Source organism: Erythrolamprus reginae, chromosome 3 (genome assembly GCF_031021105.1).
Source record: "Erythrolamprus reginae isolate rEryReg1 chromosome 3, rEryReg1.hap1, whole genome shotgun sequence".
NCBI lineage: Eukaryota > Metazoa > Chordata > Lepidosauria > Squamata > Dipsadidae > Erythrolamprus > Erythrolamprus reginae.
Window position 1 is genome coordinate 179,443,783 of NC_091952.1, and position 19,939 is coordinate 179,463,721.

General features: G+C 37.3%; 1 protein-coding gene across 9 annotated transcripts in view; it reads left to right on the forward strand.

Moving 5' to 3' along the window:
- Nucleotides 1-19,939, forward strand: part of ATXN1 (ataxin 1) — a 349,478-nt gene that overhangs the window by 148,101 nt on the left and 181,438 nt on the right. For all 9 annotated transcript variants that reach the window (XM_070747309.1, XM_070747310.1, XM_070747308.1 and 6 more), the window contains one exon: nucleotides 19,786-19,910. The gene's annotated coding sequence lies outside the window, so the exon portion shown is untranslated. The remainder of the gene's footprint in view (nucleotides 1-19,785; nucleotides 19,911-19,939) is intronic.

The following is a 19,939-nucleotide window of genomic DNA, read 5'->3' on the forward strand; positions in this document are numbered from 1 at the left end:
GTGACTGCTATACAATAGACCTTTAGCTGGAGACTTCATGAGATAAGCCTGAAGTTTCCTGCATTCAGATCTTTGACCTTTTTCAGAGCTACAATTTCTCCATTAATAAACAAGCCCATACTGTTCTCAGCATGGTGAAAAGTAATACGTCGATGTAATTAAATTATAGACATTATGAAACACCCATCCCAGCTTTCAACCTATTTTCCCAAATTGGGGGAGAGGAACACAACTATGCTTCTCCTGGTGGTTACTATGGAAATATATTTACTTTCCCCAGAAATTTCTGTTTCATTACGTAGCATTGGCTAAATATTTCTGAGTTAAAAACAGACATCTTGGGAAGCACTACTGATATTAAAAACAGGCAGAGATTGTTTGGGAACCTTTTGATTCTCTTGGACATTTATTTCCCCATACTCCCAATTTTGTGCAAATATTTTCATAAATGTTTTTTGACTTTGACCTAGCTTGAAGGTATAGGTAACAAAATCTAGCTAACTTTGGTTGCTATCAGAAAAGCTAAGCAGGTTCAGAACTGGTTAATACTTATAAATCATCAAGAAACTCCAAAATTATAGGCTAGATTGGGAGCTTTTAAAAATAATCCTAGAAACAAACCGAAGGCATGTTTCTATCTAGATTGTTCTCTGGGGTGGTTTGTTTGTTTGTTTGTTTGTTTGTTTGTTTGTTTGTTTGTTCGTTCGTTCGTTCGTTCGTTCGTTCGTTCGTTCGTTCGTTCATTCATTCATTCATTCATTCATTCATTCATTCATTTATTAGATTTGTATGCCGCCCCTCTCCGAAGACTCGGGGCAGCTAACAACAATATAAAAAGACAATGTAAACAAATCTAATATTAAAACCAATCTAAAAAAACCCCAATTTAAAGAACCACTCATACATACAAACATACCATGTATAAATTCCTAGTACACTGTTCAACATGAAATGTTATTCCAGAGATCACCTGTGGGAGAAAAAGGGAAACACTGATGCCCACAAAATGACTTGTTTCTACATTCTGTGAGATGTCATCCATGATGTCACAGCAGCTAGATAGCTACCTCTCCTGGTCATTGTCCCTTGGCAGCAGAAGAGCATGAGAATGTAAAGAGGTTGCATCTATCTTTCAGTCTCCCAGAACCATGTCCAGCTTTCAACATAAAGAGACTCAGTGATCATGACGATGCCGGACACTGACTGGCTGCACTGCCTAGCCAGCCTCTCTGCAAAGTCAGCTACTTCAGTAACAAATTCAACAACAGATTGACATACAGTGGGGAAGCTTGTCTGCTTTGGTGATGTGTCCAGCCTGAACGCGAGGAATCAGGCACCAGGATTCTCTGTCCACTTCCATTGAACTCAATGGCATCGAGCCCCCAGACAGATTTGATCTGGGGCAGAGGGAAATTGTGGTCATCAAAGGTGAGAAAAAGAATTTGTCCAACACCGAAGGAACCATGTGCTTTTTCAAGCAAAAAACCTGTGAAAACCTGTCAAAACCTGTGAAAAGGGGAATGTGAACAGAAGAATGAAGAATTGGCTCAACAATGATCTTCAGAAGTCCGCCATTGGATTCCAGTATGTTCCAAGCCCTTCAAACAGATCCTTTCAAGGTGGCAGCAGAGAGATCGTGTCAGAACAGACTGGTTCCTTTCAGCTATCTTGGTGCCTAAAAGGAAAACTGGGGAGGCATTCTTTTCCATGATGAGTTGCATCTTTGGGTCTTCAAAAGACATGGAAAGAGATCAAAGAAGACCATCTTTTTCTCTCTTTTTTTGTAAATGAATGCTGAGCAAGGCTATTATTGTTGTAATATGCAGTTATGTTCCTAACAGCCAGGAGCTGATCTGCGTGGTGGTTATCACCAATAATTTTTTAGATTGTGACTGACTTGAGTATCCCACAATCATGCACCGCTGAGGACAGGTGTTCAAGCCAGGGAAAGTCAGTTCATTGCTGTCAAAATTAAATGATAGGCGAAATTTCCTGAAAGTGAGAAAAATCAATTAGTGTAACAGCTTGCCTGCAAAAGTTATGGATGCTCCATTGCTAGAGGTTTTCAAGAAGATAATGGACAGCCATTTATCTGGAATGGTATAGGATCTCCTATGTGGGTAGGAAGTTGAACTAGAAGACCTCCAAGGTTCGTTCTAACATATTATTCTATGTTCCATGTTCCATGTTTTGAGCAAGACTAAAGTTTAACGTCAAGGAGTTTCTTGATTCTATCTGCATCAAACCCGTTATGTGTTCTAATGGGTTTTTCTTCTCTCTTCTCATGAGCCCATAAGTGACTGACATCATAGCTACAGAAGGAGCCCAAAGGGTATGAAGCAGTTTTTCCAAAAAGGGAGCTAAGTAGTTTTTAGACTAAACAATTTAAGAATGTAGGAAAATTGTATACTGCTCAAAAAAATAAAGGGAACACTCAAATAACAAACCCTAGATCTGAATGAATGAAATATTCTCATTGAATATTTAATTTGCCCAACTATTCCATTTTTACAACAGCATGTGAAATTGATTGTCAATCGGTGTTGTTTCCTAAGTGGACAGTTTGATTTCACAGAAGTTTGATTTACTTGAAGTTATATTCTGTTTTTTTAAGTGTTCCCTTTATTTTTTTGAGCAGTGTATTTGGTCAATGAAACCAATATTAATTATACTGGGAAAAGTGTTCTCTTTGGGACTCGGGTAGGAGTCTCGGTGAACCTTTTTCTTCTTGTGTGCCAATAATGGGAGTGAATGCATTTGAGTGCATATGTGTGGCACACAACCCCCCCTCCATGTGTCCCTCACTGTATGCACGCATACCCATGCATGTGCCCTCCTCCTTGGGCCATTTTTCACCCTCAGGCTTCCCTGAAGCCTCTGGAGTGTGAAAAATGGCCCAACAGGCAAACCGGAAGTTTGGAAAAATGGATTTCCAGTTTGGACATTTTTCACACTCTTGAGGAGGGCAAAAATGGCCTTCTCCAAGCCCAAAAATCAGCTGGCCAGTGAGCACATGCGCACTGGAGATGACATAGAGCAACACCTCTTGTACCCTCAGATATGGCTCCATGTGCATAGGGTATAGAACAGCAATTAATTTTGCCATGGGGCCGCATGAGAAATTGGGATGGTTTTAGAGGGCTGGACTAATATAATTAACTCAGTTCTACCCAATACTGTAAAGACCCAGGCCCTGGCCTGACCTAAACACCCAGACCCACTCTACAGACCCCTAATTGTTTGCTTTACGGTGCACCACAGTCACTGCGCTGGAGTGTTTGCATGGTTTCTGTGCTCAGCTGCTCTCGGTAGGAGGTCGAGGTCCGCTCTAGTGCGAGGATGAAAGAGCTCGCCGCGTCTGCTGGGACTCCTCTGGTTCCTGCTTTCCTCATTATTCATCAGAAAAGCAGGAACCGGAGGACTCCCGGCAGATGCGGTGAGCTCTTTCATCCTCGCACTGGAGCAGACTCTGACCTCCGTGGACCAGTCACAGATAGCGGGCGAGCCGGTCACAGACAGCGGGCGGGCCCAGTTCTGGTCCAGAACATAGCAATTATCTGGGCTTATGGATGCTAAAGCGGACAGCCCTCAACCCATTAGATGTCAAGGTCCTCTTCAAACACGATGGACAAACATTATCAATCTGTAGGCCTAATAGTTGTTCAAAAGAATAGAGGAAGCATATTCTTAATATTAAACTCAAGAATATCTCTAAATACATACACGGTCCAGGAATTGGTATCACTGGTGTATCTAATTCCTTGATAGTTAAAAATGCAAACATTGCCTATGGATTTCAACTCTGCATAGTCTAAGGCAAGTTCTACAGATAATCACATCTTTGTATCATGGTTACTGTGTTATGACTGTAGACTTAAAGATTTATTTTAGAAAAGTAATATTAATCTATACTCATCTATCAACAAAATATTTCAGGACAAGATAAATGAGAAGGTTGAGTCACTTGAGCGCTGTGCTTATTTTATTCTTTTTTGTTTTGCCATGAAACATTCTATCAGGTTTTGCTGCATTTTGAATTTTATGATGGCTGAAGTAGCATCATACGTAGAGTGTGGGAAATGCATTACTAGTATTTCTAAATGTCACGGTGGTTTTCTGCTAGATTGTTATAATTGTATTTTAAAAATGAGAATTTCAGAAGTTATCTTGATTTTATGCATAATTCAGCTTTGAACTTTACAGTTCATTACTGATTCTTTGTAGTGTATCGTGCCATATAATAAGCCTGAAATTTTAACCATAGTGTCATCAAATAGTGAAGATGGAACTGCAAGTTTCATTTAGATAATTTAATTCAAGTGCTTTTCTTGCTGTTAGAAGTCCTGAAAGTGATAATGACAATTGAAAATCTGTTGCAGTGTTTTTACTTTGGAAATCATCACACTCCCTTTCTTAGAAGCTAATGTTGTTCAGGTAAATGTCTTACATAGAATGAACATCTGCTTAAGTTAATGAGATTTAAGAACATATTTTAGAGTTATTATTTTGCAGAATTAGAAGTGGTGAATTCTAGAACTTTCGTGTATTTGAATTTAATACTGTATTTAACAGAGGACAATTAACCATATGCATAGCTTGTCTGCCGAGATTGTGGGTGCTCTATCACTGGAGGTTTTTAAGAAGAGACTAGACAGCCACTTACTAAAATAGTATAATGTTATGTTCTCCTGCTTGAGCATGGGGATGGACTAAAAGACCCTTCCAGAATAGAATAGAATAGAATAGAATAGAATAGAGAATGGGAATAGAATTCTTTATTGGCCAAGTGTGATTGGACACACAAGGAATTTGTCTTTGGTGCATTTGTGCTCAGTGTACATAAAAGAAAATATACATATTCATTTTCAATTCAGCAAAAAATATGTTACACATACAGAATATAGTTTGTTGGCTATGAAAAATTAACTGCCTTGGATATGGGCCGAGAGGCAAAAGAAGCATTATGCTCCTCCCGTATTTAGGTATGCCAGGGTGATTTGACAGAAAAAAACATATAACACTTCCCTGGTACAAAGCTGGAAGGATGAGATCCTGTGGCCTAGAGGTTCAAATCCCAGTGAGGGTATGGCTAGCTGATGAGAGGGAAAAACCTTGAAATAGATCTCCCTTCATTTTCAATTCAGCAAAAATATGTTACATGCATACATACGTACGTACATACGTACGTACATACGTACGTACGTACATACATATATACATACATACATACAGGGGTGGGCTGCTGCCTGGATTGGGGGGGGGGCTCTGGGGTAGCAAAAATGGAGCTCCACCCCAGAGCACCCAATTTGCACTGAAAGATATTGAAAGAAAATGCATAAGCCACGCCCACAATGTGGTAGTAAAAGTTTTGGTAGCCCTTCATTGCATACATACATACATACTGTACTTATACACTGCTAAAAAAAATAAAGGGAACACTTAAACCACACAATATAACTCCAAGTAAATCCAACTTCTGTGAAATCCAGCTGTCCACTTAGGAAGCAACACTGATTGACAATCAATTTCACATGCTGTTGTGCACATTCAACTTTATACAGAAGAAAGTATTCAATTTCATTTCATTCATTCAGATCTAGAATGTGTTCCCTTTATTTTTTTGAGCAGTATATATATACATTATATGAGAATTTATTGATATTCTCATACAAATTTCTATAGTATTTTATTTTTATGTATTTACTGATTTACTGTTTTACTAGTAGAATTTATTTTTAAAAGTCACAGTGTAATTATTCTCATCTCATGCAATCTTTTCCATTCAAATAGGTCACCCTTTTAAAAGTGGTTTTGCACTTTCGCTAGTTGAGATTCCCAGAATTGATTGCATGTCAAGGTTTTATAAGTCAGCCTCAATAATTACATACTATAGGCAAATCTGTTTTATTTTTTCTCTGCCTCTGATTTGATCACCCTATTTGTTCATCTAAAATTATTGAAATAATAAAGTGTATAGACTTCTGATCTCTTTGATCACAGGTAGTAGGAGTTTATATCTATCTATCTATCTATCTATCTATCTATCTATCTATCTATCTATCTATCTATCTATCTATCTATCTATCTATTGACTTTTCAGTTTTAAAAAGTGTCATTTTTTGCACATAATACATTTGTCATAGTTTCCAATTTAAGAAAAGTTCTTTAAATTAGGGCTTTCAAATTACTACCTGTACAATATTTAGAATAACTTTCATTTTAATTCAGTATCTTTAAAAATCTTTTGAGTAAATGTGCCTAAGGTGCTTCTGTTAATACACCACATTTTGAAAAACAATAGAAATTGTTTGTGCAAGAATGTTTGGAGAAGATTGATTTTCCTCCTTTGGTTTATATTCACTAGAGATAGCTTTCATATATGTCTTAAATGTGGTGGTAAGGTATACTTATTGATAGATTTATTCCTTTGTGCCATGGAGCAGAATGCTTTGTGCATTGCTGCATACATCATCAAAACTTTATGAAGCAGACAATAACAGGCCCTCCTGTATCTAAGCACTCTTGTGGGGAAGAAAAGATCCAGGAACCTACATTGTAATTGGAATCATATTCCATTCTTGGTTCCATTTCTATTTGCTCTATGTTTTTTTCCCCTTCCATGTTGGTCAAGACTCCTAAGAATAACATGGATAGGCAATGAAACAAAAGAAATGGAATCAATAAACAAATCAACCCAGAGCTCTCTCTCCAGGCATAAATGACAAAGCTGAAATTATCCTACTTGGGACACATTATGTGAAGGACCCAATGCTGAGAAAGGGAAAAAGAAAAATAAGATAGATAACCAACCAGCAGCAAAGTGAATGGACTCAGGTACGGTGGTTATGAGTGTACCAGTGGAAGACCAGAAATACACTAGGTTAGGGAGAAGTTGTCATGGAAAAAATATATGTGGTTGGTAACTTGGTTGACTTGATGGTACATAACCTTATCTCCATATCTCACTTCTATTTAATTGGGGATACTTAGAATTATTACTAGTTCTATCCATGACATTATTTTAGAGAATTCAGGTTGTTATCTAAATGCTTCTCTTCGGATATCTAATTGCAATGCCAGTTAACTTCAAATGGCTGGAAACCATTTTTTTAAGCAGTTAACCGCTGTTTCTAGTTTTGAAGATCAGGCATATAAAAGTTCAGAGAGTTCATCTGTAATAACAAAAATGAATATCCTATGTTGATCTGAGAATATTTCTTAAGTTTCAGTTTATTATTCTTTTTATTCTATGGTGTCATATCCAAACCACATAGAATCTGTAGCAGTTCTATCATACTATTAACAAGTTATATTTTGATGCTTCCTTTTTTTTTAACCAAGGCTATCTGGATTTTATTTTTAAGTATTCATTTCAAAAAGTTGTGGCAAAATATTTTTCTTTGAAACACTGAAATAGCTATGTCTTTTTTTGCAACTGCTTTGGAAAAAGTTCTTAGTTGGGTTCACATAGGTATGCATGGGTAATCATTTTTTTCTCTGTTTTTCCTATGTCAGGGGTCCCCAAACATGGCAACTTTAAGGGTTGTGGACTTCAAGTCCCAGAATTCCTGGAATTCTGGGACTTGAAGTCCACAAGTATTAAAGTTGCCAAATTTGAATACCTCTGACTTAAGATATGTATACTGTACACTGCTTTTGAAAACTATTGAGATATATTCTATGAGATTAAAATGATGCTAAGTAAATTACTGCATTTAGAAGAATAAAAATGTCATTAAGCTTGTAGCTGTATTGTTTATTTGTTTGTTTGTTTGTCAAAACATGTACAAGATAATAGGTATGGTATAAACATTAACAAAAGCAAGTAGGTATAGGTAAATTTGGACAATGGGACAGGAGGACAGGGATGGTAGGCACAATGGTGCACTTATGCACACCCCTTACAGGCCTCTTAGGAATGGGGTGAGGTCAACTATAGACTGTCTAAGGTTAAAGTTTTTGAATATACCCTGCTGAGACCAAAATTTGCAACAATTCATTTAATTGCCATTTTATCTCTCTGATACTGTATTTAGCATGGCCAACCCTTAATTTGTGTCTATTTTCTGGTTAATTCTTCACATACTTTGCAAATATTAACTTAAGATGAGGTATAGTTGTACCATTTAAAAAATTGTGACACTTGAAAGGTTGTCACGAGATTAATTGGGTCTTATTTTTAACAATATTTAAAAAACCACATGATGTGCCTTATGGTGCTTTTATTTCTAATAATTGAATTTAAGATGGATGTGTGATGGAACAATAAATATTTTGAAGAAGTGTTTCTGAGTCTCAGTTTTATATAAGCTAATAATACCTTCTGCTTATTATTTCAACTCCAGAAATGTCTTCTCAGCAAAAGTTCTGAGAAGATTATAGGAGTTTCCCCACCTCCACAGGTTTCTGTTTAGGCGTACGTGGTTTTGTGCTTATTGGAGAACCCTGGCCACATGAAATATGGTTTCTTTGAAGGTGGGGAAAGTCCCTGCTGTTTCAATTTCAGTCCTAGTGGCCACCTACAAAAAGGACCCTGTTGCTATGGTGATTAATGATATTGAAGTCACTTGCAAGATTTCTGCTTACTTGAGATGAAAGAGACACATAGCATTATACCATTTGGTTAAAATACTATTTGGATGACAGTAATATGCATAGAATTTTACCTTTTTCTCCCTCCTAAAGACCAAATTTAAGAATTGAACATGTTTCTTTTTCTTTTCTTTTTTTAAAGAAGAGGTGTTTTAATTGCAATATTAGCAAATGGCATGTCACCTTTAAAAATATTATTTTACAAGCTGTACTATTAATATTTAAATGGAAACCCACAAAATTATCCAGAATTGGCAAGGTAGAGGAGAGGTCTTACTCTTCTTTTCCAGTTCATTAGTAACATTTGTTAACCCACGATCAAATATTTTACGCACATACACACAAACACACACACTTAATCTCAGCAAGTGCTGTTCAACCAGTATAGAGTTCTACAAGCAGCCAATGCATTTTTGAGTCTGATACTGCCAGAACTGCCTTTCTAATGCACATTATATCTTAAGTTCAAGTAACTTATTATAAAAAGGAGAATGCCTGTCTTTTTATGTTACTATTATAACTCAATGCCATTAGGAATACCGTAATATTATTAACTTCCTTCCAGTACAAAAATTGTCCAATTTATTTCAATCCTATATACTTCTTTTGGAGCGGTTTTTAATCCATCAATGAAAGTGCTGTATCCCATTATTATTGCTCTTTTCAGAGATTTTGCTATGGAACTGTCATTAGCTTTACATTTTGAACAAAATAAACCCATCTTGTTATGTAAAAAGAAAAAAAAGACACAAATGAAAATACTGTTATTAGAACCAACAAAATTGCATAAACCCAAAACAAATTGGGCAATCATTTCTGATGTAAATCTGACCAAAAGCTGTGAAAAGCATGGGGTAGAGAGAAAGAGAAAAGAATTGATTCTCATGATTCATGGTCAGTCTTTTGAAATTTATTGTGGGAGAAGATAACATGTTACAAATCTTTATTGATATTCATAATTTTTCTGAGAAATCTAATACCCCCTCCACCCTCTCCCCTCCGTGCAAGCTAAATAATTATGGGACCGAGAGATATTGGACCTATTGATAGCCCACTAATCCCTAATTGAGGGCAGACAGATAAGGCAACTGAACAATTGCTGAGGCTCCTAGCACCGTAACGATAAATAGGTTTCTTATTGCAAATTTCATGTACCATAATTCGGTTAATCTGATAGAGTATAACAGTGTTTACATGCACACAGACAAACAATTTTGTTAGAGTAAAAGTAAGAAAAGACACAACAGGGAAGGAAGGAGTGAAAGATAAAATGAACTCTGATGATTAAAAAAAAAGTAAATGACAGAGATTGGTCCTGTTTAGGAACTGATACTCTTAAGCAGGTGACAAGGAAAGATAAATCCTTACCTCCTCCAGAGTTGAACAGGGGACAAGTGACATATAAATCCAGTGATTTAGATGTCACTTGTTTAACTTCAGTACTGTATTCCAGCTGCTTTTGTGGCTACTTGTGCCTTTTCTTAATAGTCTGAATAATGCTACTATTTTGCATTAATGAGGTATTTAATTGAAAGCCAGGGAACATGCAAAATTAATAATAGATACAAGCATATCCTATACCAGTGATGGCGAACCTTTTTTCCTCGGGTGCTGAAAGAGTGTAGACGTGCACTATCACACATGCGCGAGTGCCCACACTCATAATTCAATGCCTGGGGACGGCGAAAACAGGTTTCCCTGCCCCCCTGGAGGCCTTTTGGAGGCTGGAAATAGACTGTTTCCCAACTTCTGGTGGGTTCAGTAGGCTTATGTTTCGCCCTCCCCAAGCTCCAAAGGCTTCCCTGGAGCCTGGGGAGGGTAAAAACTCCATCCCCCATCCCCCCTGAGGCTTTCTGGAAGCTAAAAACACCCTCCCAAAGCCTCTGTACGAGGCAAAATCAGCCGACTGACATACACATACACATTGGTGCTAAGTTAGGGCAATGGCTCATGTGCCAACAGATATGGCTCCGCGTATCACCTGTGGCACCTGTGCCCTAGGCTCACCACCATTTTCCTATATGATATGTTGGTGTGTAATCCTTCCTCTGATATCCCACTTCTACTTGGGGATACTTCAATTATTACTAGTTTTAAATCTGTATCCATGACATTCTCCTAGAGCCGTGATGGCACTTCTACGTTTCAGTTCCAACGCGCATGCATGTGTTGGCCAGCTGATTTTTGGCCTTTGGAAAGGCCGTTTCCTCCTCCAGACGCTTCTGGGAAGCTTCCCGGAAGCTCCAGAGGCGAGGCCAAAAAAAAAAAAATCAGTACTGGTCAGTTGCAGTACTGTAAAACATGAGATTCACTTTCATTATTATCTTTATTTTCTATTTCATACACTTCAGCATACATTTTCTTAGAATTACTTATCTTACACAAGAAAGTTATAATAAAATTAAGATGTACCAAACAGCCTGCAGAACCTGGAAGCAGTTATCATAAATATTGCAACTGCCAGTGAGTTTCTGTTGAAAAAAATAAAATAAAGCAGCACAACAAACAGATAGTGAGGATTTGCCATCTCATTGTACTGATATTCTGGCAGCTGGACTGGCATGTCTTGTTAGTGGAAACAGCAGGACCATCTGTTTGGAGACAATGGCTTTATCTGCTTATTTAGTCACCCATATCAGTTATAGCAGCTTTTAAAGGAACAATGAAACATTAAGTGTGCTTCCGTACCATACTAACTCACTCTGGTTGATTAAATAGAAAAAGCATTTTGCTATCTTTTCTCTAATTAACTCTGCTTTTAAAATACAGTTCATACTAACTGAAAATGGCAGCCAAACTGAGCTTGGATGACATGAATTTCCTTTAAAAAGCCTCAGACCGTGATGGAAAAGTTATATGGGATGTGTTTGTGTGTGTGTTTGTGTCTGTGTGTGTGTGCGCACACATGCACAGGATTAGGTATTCACCTAGAATGCCTTAGCATCTAATTTGAAGTTAATTAAGCACATTTTTTTAACAACCTCATTGTTTTTGTTTTGTATGATGCCACATTAGACTGTACATTTAAAAATAGCTTCCTTCTGGATATTATTATTATGAAAGGTGATTTGGGAAGCTTTGAAAGTGTAAAGGGTATAGATTTTAATGAATACTATACCTCTATAGAGAAGAGCCTTCAGTATGCAAGAAAGAAATCTCTATTAGTATTGAAAACCACAGCACCATTGATGAATCTGTTTTAGATTTTTATTTTAGTTGTAAATTTCTAATAATGTAGAAGTCTGGAAAAATTTGTACCACTTTGAATTATCTATTAGGATGTTCTTCAGGTTACAGTAATCTGGTTGGGTATCTATATATGTGTAAAAGCAAAAACCACTCACACATTAATCACAAATTCTCCAAAACCGTAAAACCTACAAACTTAAAATTTGCCACGTATGTTCCTCTTGCCTTCTAAGTGCTCACTAAGAAATGATTTTTCGAAATGACCATCGGAGCATGGATATTTCTTATATTATTATTAACAAGCTCCGATGCTAAGGAGTTCTACTTCCCCTTCCCCACCTGAAAAGAAATCTGATGCAGATGCAAAACACAAGCAGAGGAGTTTCAGTTTCACTTTTTCTTTCCCAGCAGCAAGCAGCTTTATTATAGACCACTTGAGCTAAGCCACACACAGACTCCTTTCTGTCTCCTCCTTGCTCGCGCAGCAAATACTGTTTGAGTTTCCAAAGACCCCCTCAACTCTCTCACACCCTAAGGGAACTCTAGGCATATAATACTAATGTACGTCGGTACGTAGAGACAGATTTTTTTCCAACCTTATTTTCCTCCTCAGTTCAGAAGAATCCGTTCCTTCTACTGTAAAGGGAAAAGAGGCCAAAAATGCAGGAAAATATTTACAAGGCGATTAGGAAACCACAAGTAAGGAAAGCTGCCTGTTTCTCCCATGGGCAGTTCTATGTGGCATGCTCCAGAGTCAGTTCACCTGACAGACTGGTCATCCATATTGTTTACAGGGAGGTCCTATGCAATTCATCTGAGGGACAAATTGAATGTCTATGCCAGTGATGGCGAACCTTTTTTCCTTGAGTGCCAAATGAGAGTGCGCGCATGCTATTGCACATGCGTGAGTGCCCACATCCATAATTCAAAGCTTCCCCCACCTCCTGGAGGCCAGAAACAGCCTGTTTCCCAACTTCTGGTGGGCCCAGCGGGCTTGTGTTTCACCCTGTCCAGGCTCCAACAGCTTCCCTGGAGCCAGGGGAGGGCAAAAAAGCCCTTCCCCATCCCCCGGGAGGCACTCTGGAAGCCAAAAACGCCTTCCCAGAACCTTGTGTAAGCTAAAAATCAGCTGGCCAGCACACACATGCATGTTGGAGCTGAGCTAGGGCAATGGCTCGCACGCCAGCAAATATGGCTTCGCCTGTCACCTCTGGCACCCATGCTATAGGTTCGCCATCCCTGGTCTATGCTATGGAAATAATGTCTACATCTGTAATAGAAGCTTAGCTTACCATCTCTAACAAAATAACACAGTCCTTTTTTAAAGTGTCGATATATCAAGCCCCCTCACATAGTTTCGTAATGAAGCACGGGCATCAGCTTTCTATTGAAAATTTGGTCTTTTCAATCTTCCTTTCCACCCATCAAAGCTGGTAATCTGCACTTAAATAACCTCCCAACTTCTTGTGATTGTAATCAAATTCATGCAAAGATATCCAGTGCTGAGTTCTCCTTTGGTGGCTTGGTTTTGGATTCTGCAGGAGCTGGATTTACCAAATTACTTGCCTGTTGTAGAATGAAAGCAAAAGAAAAAGGGTTATATTTTCATATTTCTTAACACTAAAGCAAGACAAACTATGAAGTAAGGAAAATATTTGAGAAGATGTGTTTGCACTGCACTTTAATTTCATTAGAATGCCATAGCTAGCTTGAAAGTAGCTAATCTCACAAAAAACATCCAGTGATATTGTGTAAGTATAATTATTGATTGTTTATGAATTGAACCACAAGGACTTACTATCAATACTGTGTTACTAACATTTGAATGTGTGTGTATGTATAATTAAATAGTAATTATTATAAATTGAAAGATGATGACATCAACCACCTATGGGTTCCCGGTGATTGTCAGCACACTTGGGTACCATACCAGAAAATCTTATATTTATTTATTATTTATTTATTTATTTATTGTTAGAGTTGAAAGGGACCATGCAGGTCATCAAGTCCAATCCCCTGCCTGAGCAGGAATCCTAAAGCACCCCAGCCAAATGGCAGTCCAATCTCCTCTTGAAAGTGTCCAGAGCTGGGAAGTTCACAACCTCCGCAGGCAGGTTGTTCCACTGGTTGATCGCTCTGACCTTCAGGAAGTTCTTCCTTACTTCTAGGTTGAATCTCTCCTTGGTCAGCTTCCAGCCATTGTTCCTCATCCGGCCCTCTGGTGCTCTGGAGAATAGAGTGGCCCCCTCCTCTCTGTGGCAACCCCTCATATACATATTATATGGCACTTAGAAAATTTGAGCATTGACAAAATATCCATCTGTCAATTACAAAAGCCAGAACTGCTTGTTTCTGGACATATACTATGCCAATACATTACGACATCCTAAGTTCTTGGGAAGAACTTTATGTGAATGAAGGCCAACACCAGCTAAAGAACTGGCAGCTGTGCTTTCATGTTGTTGCATATATAATGACAAAAGAAAATGCCAAAATATAAACAAAAGCAACTGTTATTATAAAGAATTATTTAGAAACTATTTGATATTATTGACTTTTGCTTTGTTCTGCTCGTGATATATTGGAAAACAGTGTTTTTATTTTAAGTGAGCAAGTCTTGAGCCTCTCCTCAGCTGTAAGGAATAGATGTTTTAATGTCCAATAGTTAAACAATAAACCAAGTTCATAATAACAGAATGTTTCTTTGTATGATTTAATAAGTTGTTTAAATTAACCGATGGCTTTAAATCATTTCCCCCCCTACAATTCTCACATTTTCGATATAGTGGGGAATGATATTTCGTTTAAATTCGGAGCACAGAAGTTTTGTTTACAGCACAAAACAAGAGAAGGACAAACAAAATGATAGCATGTAAGGTCAGTCTATCCTGTGCTTTCATTCATGTGATGAGAACTCATCAATGTGATAAGAACTCACATTCATGTGATTTAACTCATGTTAAATCTGATCTGGATCTTTCTTTTTGAAAATGCAAGATCAACCCTCACAAACAAGTAGTATTTTCTTTTTAACTGAATTTGAAAATGTGAGAAAACCTGACATCTACATGGATTTAAAAAAAAAGATGTAGATGAATTGTCACCAAAGCAAAATTGCAGTGATTGATATAAATGGTAATTAAAGGAAAGAAGAAACTGAACATTTAAAGGCCTTTCTAAAAGAAAAATCAGCTTGTGTTCTCCATTGATCATTTATTGACCTACATTTCAGATTTTTTTTTTCTTGTGGAGGTAGGGAAAAAAGTCAAAAGGGCATATGGATGCAACTGACCCTACTGGCATTGAATAGCTTGTGATCTTAAAAATTGGCAAAGTTCTTCATTAGAAGCTTTTAAGTCATGGGACAATGCATTTATATTTATTATAAATTTTTATTTACAAATATACAAAACATAAAAACAATAATCAAAACAGATAACAGTTGAATCTTAGTATAATACAATATACCTAGATATAGAGATATAACAATTAATAAACGTATAGACTTATGGAAAAGGGGGATAGAAGAAAGAGATGACTAAATTAACCATGCTAGTCAGAAATGAAACTGAGTCCTCATTTAATAACTGCTGGGATCCCTTTTACAAATGGCTAAAAAAAATAGAGAATAATATTTGACCAGACACAAATCCGGTATATATTTTCTCTTTTCTTTTTATAATAGTAATAAGAGATATTAGATATATAACTATGGAATGTTTATTTTTATTTTCGAAATCTCTATACTTCGATTAACTCAATGCTTGCACTTACCTATCTACACGACCAATCCGATCCAAGGTAATGAGCTAACAAATTAGAAATTAGTTCATGTTTTCAATACAGCTTCACCGTACACTCGCCCACCCCCTTATCTTCTTTCTCTTTTTTCTTTACTCTGTCTTCTTACTTTTCCCCTCTCCCTTTTTCCTTCTTCTCCTATCTATTCTCTATCTTTCTTCTATCCCCCTTTTCCATAAGTCTATGGACAATGCATTTATAGATTGCAAACTGGTGACATAAAAAATGAATAGTAGGTATGAATAAGAATTTTTTTCAGTGGAGGGAAGTAAGAAGCAGAGTCACCAAAGAATCTGTATTACAGTTGTTCTTTTTAATTTGTTCATAAATAGATATACTTCACACACACCTGCACACACACATACATATAATAATAATAATAATAATAATAATAATAATAATAATAATAATTTATTAGATTTGTATGCCGCCCCTCTCCGAGGACTCAGAGCGGCTCACAACATATTCACAATATATTCGCCCAAGCACAAAGCCGAAAGCACCAGCCTGAAGATGATGAGTAGGACCTTGTTGAAACGTTGCCAGGATTCTATCAACTTTACATGGGAAAAGACCCAATACAATACAGTAGTACCTCTAGATACGAGCTGCTCCACATGCGAGTATTCCAAGTTACGAGCCGCGATGCGAGCGAAATTTCTGTTCGACACCCGAGCTCAAATTCGGGATACGAGCCAAGCTTCCACTAGGTGGCACAAGAATCTCCTTGCTTCCGGTTATCTCGGCGTGAAAAACAAAGTCTAAAGGCATTCGTTCGAGATGCGAGTTGATCGACTTACGAGCTCGGGTCTGGAACGAATTAAACTCGTATGTCGAGGTACCACTGTACAACAAATATATCTCTGTACAGTGTGTGAGGTGGAGGAGAAATGGTAGCGGGAAAGTTGAAGAGAAAGCAGCTTCTCACCTTACTGAGATTCGGGGCTGGGAAGGGAGTAAGCTAGGAATGGCTTGAATTGGGGTGGCTTCTCGCCTAATTACTGGTGGTTAACAATGGCAACCTTACTGACTGTTATCAGTAAACAATGCCGTTAATCCTTGCCTTACAATAATTCACTTAGTGACCATTCAAAATAACAATGGCACTGGAAAAAAGTGACTTATCACAGTTGTTCACATGATCTTTGCTTCGTCGTGATCATGTGATCCAAATTCAGATGCTTGGCAACTGGTCCATACTCATTTGCTAAGTCCCAAGGCTTTGTGATCACCTTTTGTAACCTTTCAACAAGTAAAATCAATGGGGAACCTTGTTACTCAATTTATCAACTGCAGTGATTTACTTAACAACTGTGACAAGAAAGGTTATAAAATGGAGCAAACCTCATCCAACAAATGTCTCACTTAGTGACACAAATTTTAGTTTCAGCTGTGGTCGTAAGTACAGGGCTTACCTGTACATGATGTTGAGTTTTACAATAGAAATTTCAGTTACTATCCTAACTTGAAAACTACCTGTCCCACCCTTACCAAAAAAGGTTTGAATGCTTGGGAATCATTAGCGTAGGAAAATGTTAATTGAGGCAACACGTGTGTGCAGTCCTATCTTGTTATGGGGAAAGCATGCATCTGAATACCAGTTGCAATAATAATAATAATAATATGAGGAGAATATTTTCTTACAAACGCTATGTTGATTGTTCACTGTGATAATCAAAATGGAGGACACAGATTAGACTTGGCTTGATGTGAAGGAAGACTGTCCTTATATTCTTTTTTATTTTTATTTATTTATTTATTTTATTTATTCATTTGTCCAATATACAATACATATGGAAGAGAATAGACATGAAGTAATATATATAAAGATAATATATAAAAATAGAGGAGAAAATATATGAAAGGAAGAAAATATATATGATATATGAGATAAAGGAAAGACAATTGGACAGGGGACGAAAGGCACACTAGTGCACTTATGTACGCCCCTTACTGACCTCTTAGGAACCTGGAGAGGTCAATTGTGGATAGTCTATGGGAGAAATGTTGGGGGTTAGGGGTTGACACTATTGAGTCCGGTAATGAGTTCCGCGCTTCGACAACTCGATTGTTAAAGTCATATTTTTTACAGTCAAGTTTGGAGCGGTTAATATTAAGTTTGAATCTGTTGCGTGCTCTTGTGTTGTTGCGGTTGAAGCTGAAGTAGTCATTGACCGGTTGGATGTTGCAGCATATGATCTTGTGGGCAATACTTAAATCGTGTTTTAGGCGCCGTAGTTCTAAGCTTTCTAGACCCAGGATTGTTAGTCTATGTTATGTTAGTCTATGTTATTCTTATGTTACAATACTCGGATATTGTTAACTGAGATTCAGTACAGCTAGCCCGCGACTTACAACTGTTTAATGATGCTTTAAGGTTACTGTGGCCTCAGAACAAGTGATTTACAATCTACGCCAGAGGTCCCCAAACTTGGCAATTTTAAGACTTGTGGACTTCAACTCCCAGAATTCTCTAGCCAGCTTTACTGGCTGGAGAATTCTGGGAGTTGGAGTCCACAAGTCTTAAACTTGCCAAGTTTGGGGACCCTTGATCTACGCTAAGAATTACAACAGTTGTAGTACTCCATTGATTGCAATTCGGGGGACTTGGCAGTCAGCAGTCAGCTTGCATTTAGGGTGGCTGCAGCAGTGCGGTTGTGATTTATGACTTTCCCAGCTGGCTTCCAGCAAGCAAAGTCAGTTAAGGAAGCTGGATTCACTTAATGGCCACCTGACTCATTTAATGACTGGTAAAAAGGGTCACAAAATCATGTGAAGTCAATGATGATTCACTTAGTGATCAAGATTCTAATCCCAATTATAGTTGTAAGTTGAGGACTACCTGTATCGAAATCCAATTTTGCTGGATCATTTGCAAACTGGAGCAATTAAAAGAACATGGATTCTTTTTTAAGTGCTATAATTCAACAATATTTCTGTTCAGGCCAGCATAATAAATTCCAAAAAAGAGCGTGACACAATTTGAATTCTCCAGAACTGTTTTTATAGGACCAGATATAAAAGTAGAGGATGCAAACTCACATTTTTTAAAAAAAAGGATGGATAGTCCCTAATTTGTTTTTTTTTTAATCATTGTTACTGCTTTTGTTTTCTTTCTCTTGACTTTTTTTCTATCAAAAGAAACCAACTAATCTGGAGTCAGATAGTAAGAGTGATGTTTAACTGTGATAAGTCCTAGTTCTAGTATGATTATAGTGTTCAAGGCAATTTTTCCTGCACGATATTGCCCTTAATTAAAATGGATGAAAGCTTTCTCTCCTCTTACAAAATTACTAAAATTGTACAGCTGCCCCCCCCCCAAAATCCAGTATCAATTAGATATTTTGATACTGATTAACAATCTGCAGTATGAAATGCTCAATAAGGCAATGCGTTTATGCAACTTTGCATGTGTAATATTTTCTAAATAATACATTGAAAATATAGAATTCTTAGAAAATGGTATTTCCCTTGATTGGCAGTATTTCATTTATAGAAAATCTGGAATTCTCTAGTCAGAGTGAAAATTTTGTGCGTGTCGGGGGGGGAAAAAGATTGACCAGATGAGTCAAATTGTAGTTGCAGAGTGAGGAAAATGAATTGATACAAAGTAGTGAAAAGGTTTAAAAAGGTGTGAATTGGCACCCTAAAGAAAGTGGCAGTACAACAACATTGCCAGTTTGCTATCTGGAGATGATCAAAGACTGGACGCATAAAATAAATTGAAATCTACGCTCATATTAATGGGCACTTGTTCATATGGCTATCCAGAAGATATTTAACGCAGCAGAAAGATTACACTAATCTTTACCTCTTTAGATTTGGCAATGGAGGTATTGTAATGAATTTGATTTACCTAGCTGTTAAGTCATCCTTTTTATTAATTGCCAATCACAAGAATTATTTATCCCGATTTCTCTTTGGTTACTACTCCTGTCTCTGCGTTAATGTTCTGTTTGTTCAGTAGTAGAGCCTAAACTGATAATCCAGTAAGGATAACAGGCAAACAGAAAGTATTAATTCCACAATATTTTATTTCTTACACAAATAATAAAAACCTCAAAAATATCCACTTACTGATCATTTTGGTTCCCAAACCAGCTTGCTAAAACAATCTAAAACAGACGGGCCAGGGATTTCCCCACTAATCACTTGAAGTTGATATTTCCCCTCTAAATATTTCCTGTTTATTTTTAATTGTAGCATCCTGGAGAACAATGAAAGAGTTTTAATGCACAGACTTCAGAAAAAAGTGCAGCAGCAAGTAGTACAAGAGACGCAAAAGGAAGATATTACTCGGGCACTTAGGAACACTCCTGGCATTTGAAGTAAGTAATAAGAATTCATTTTTGATGTA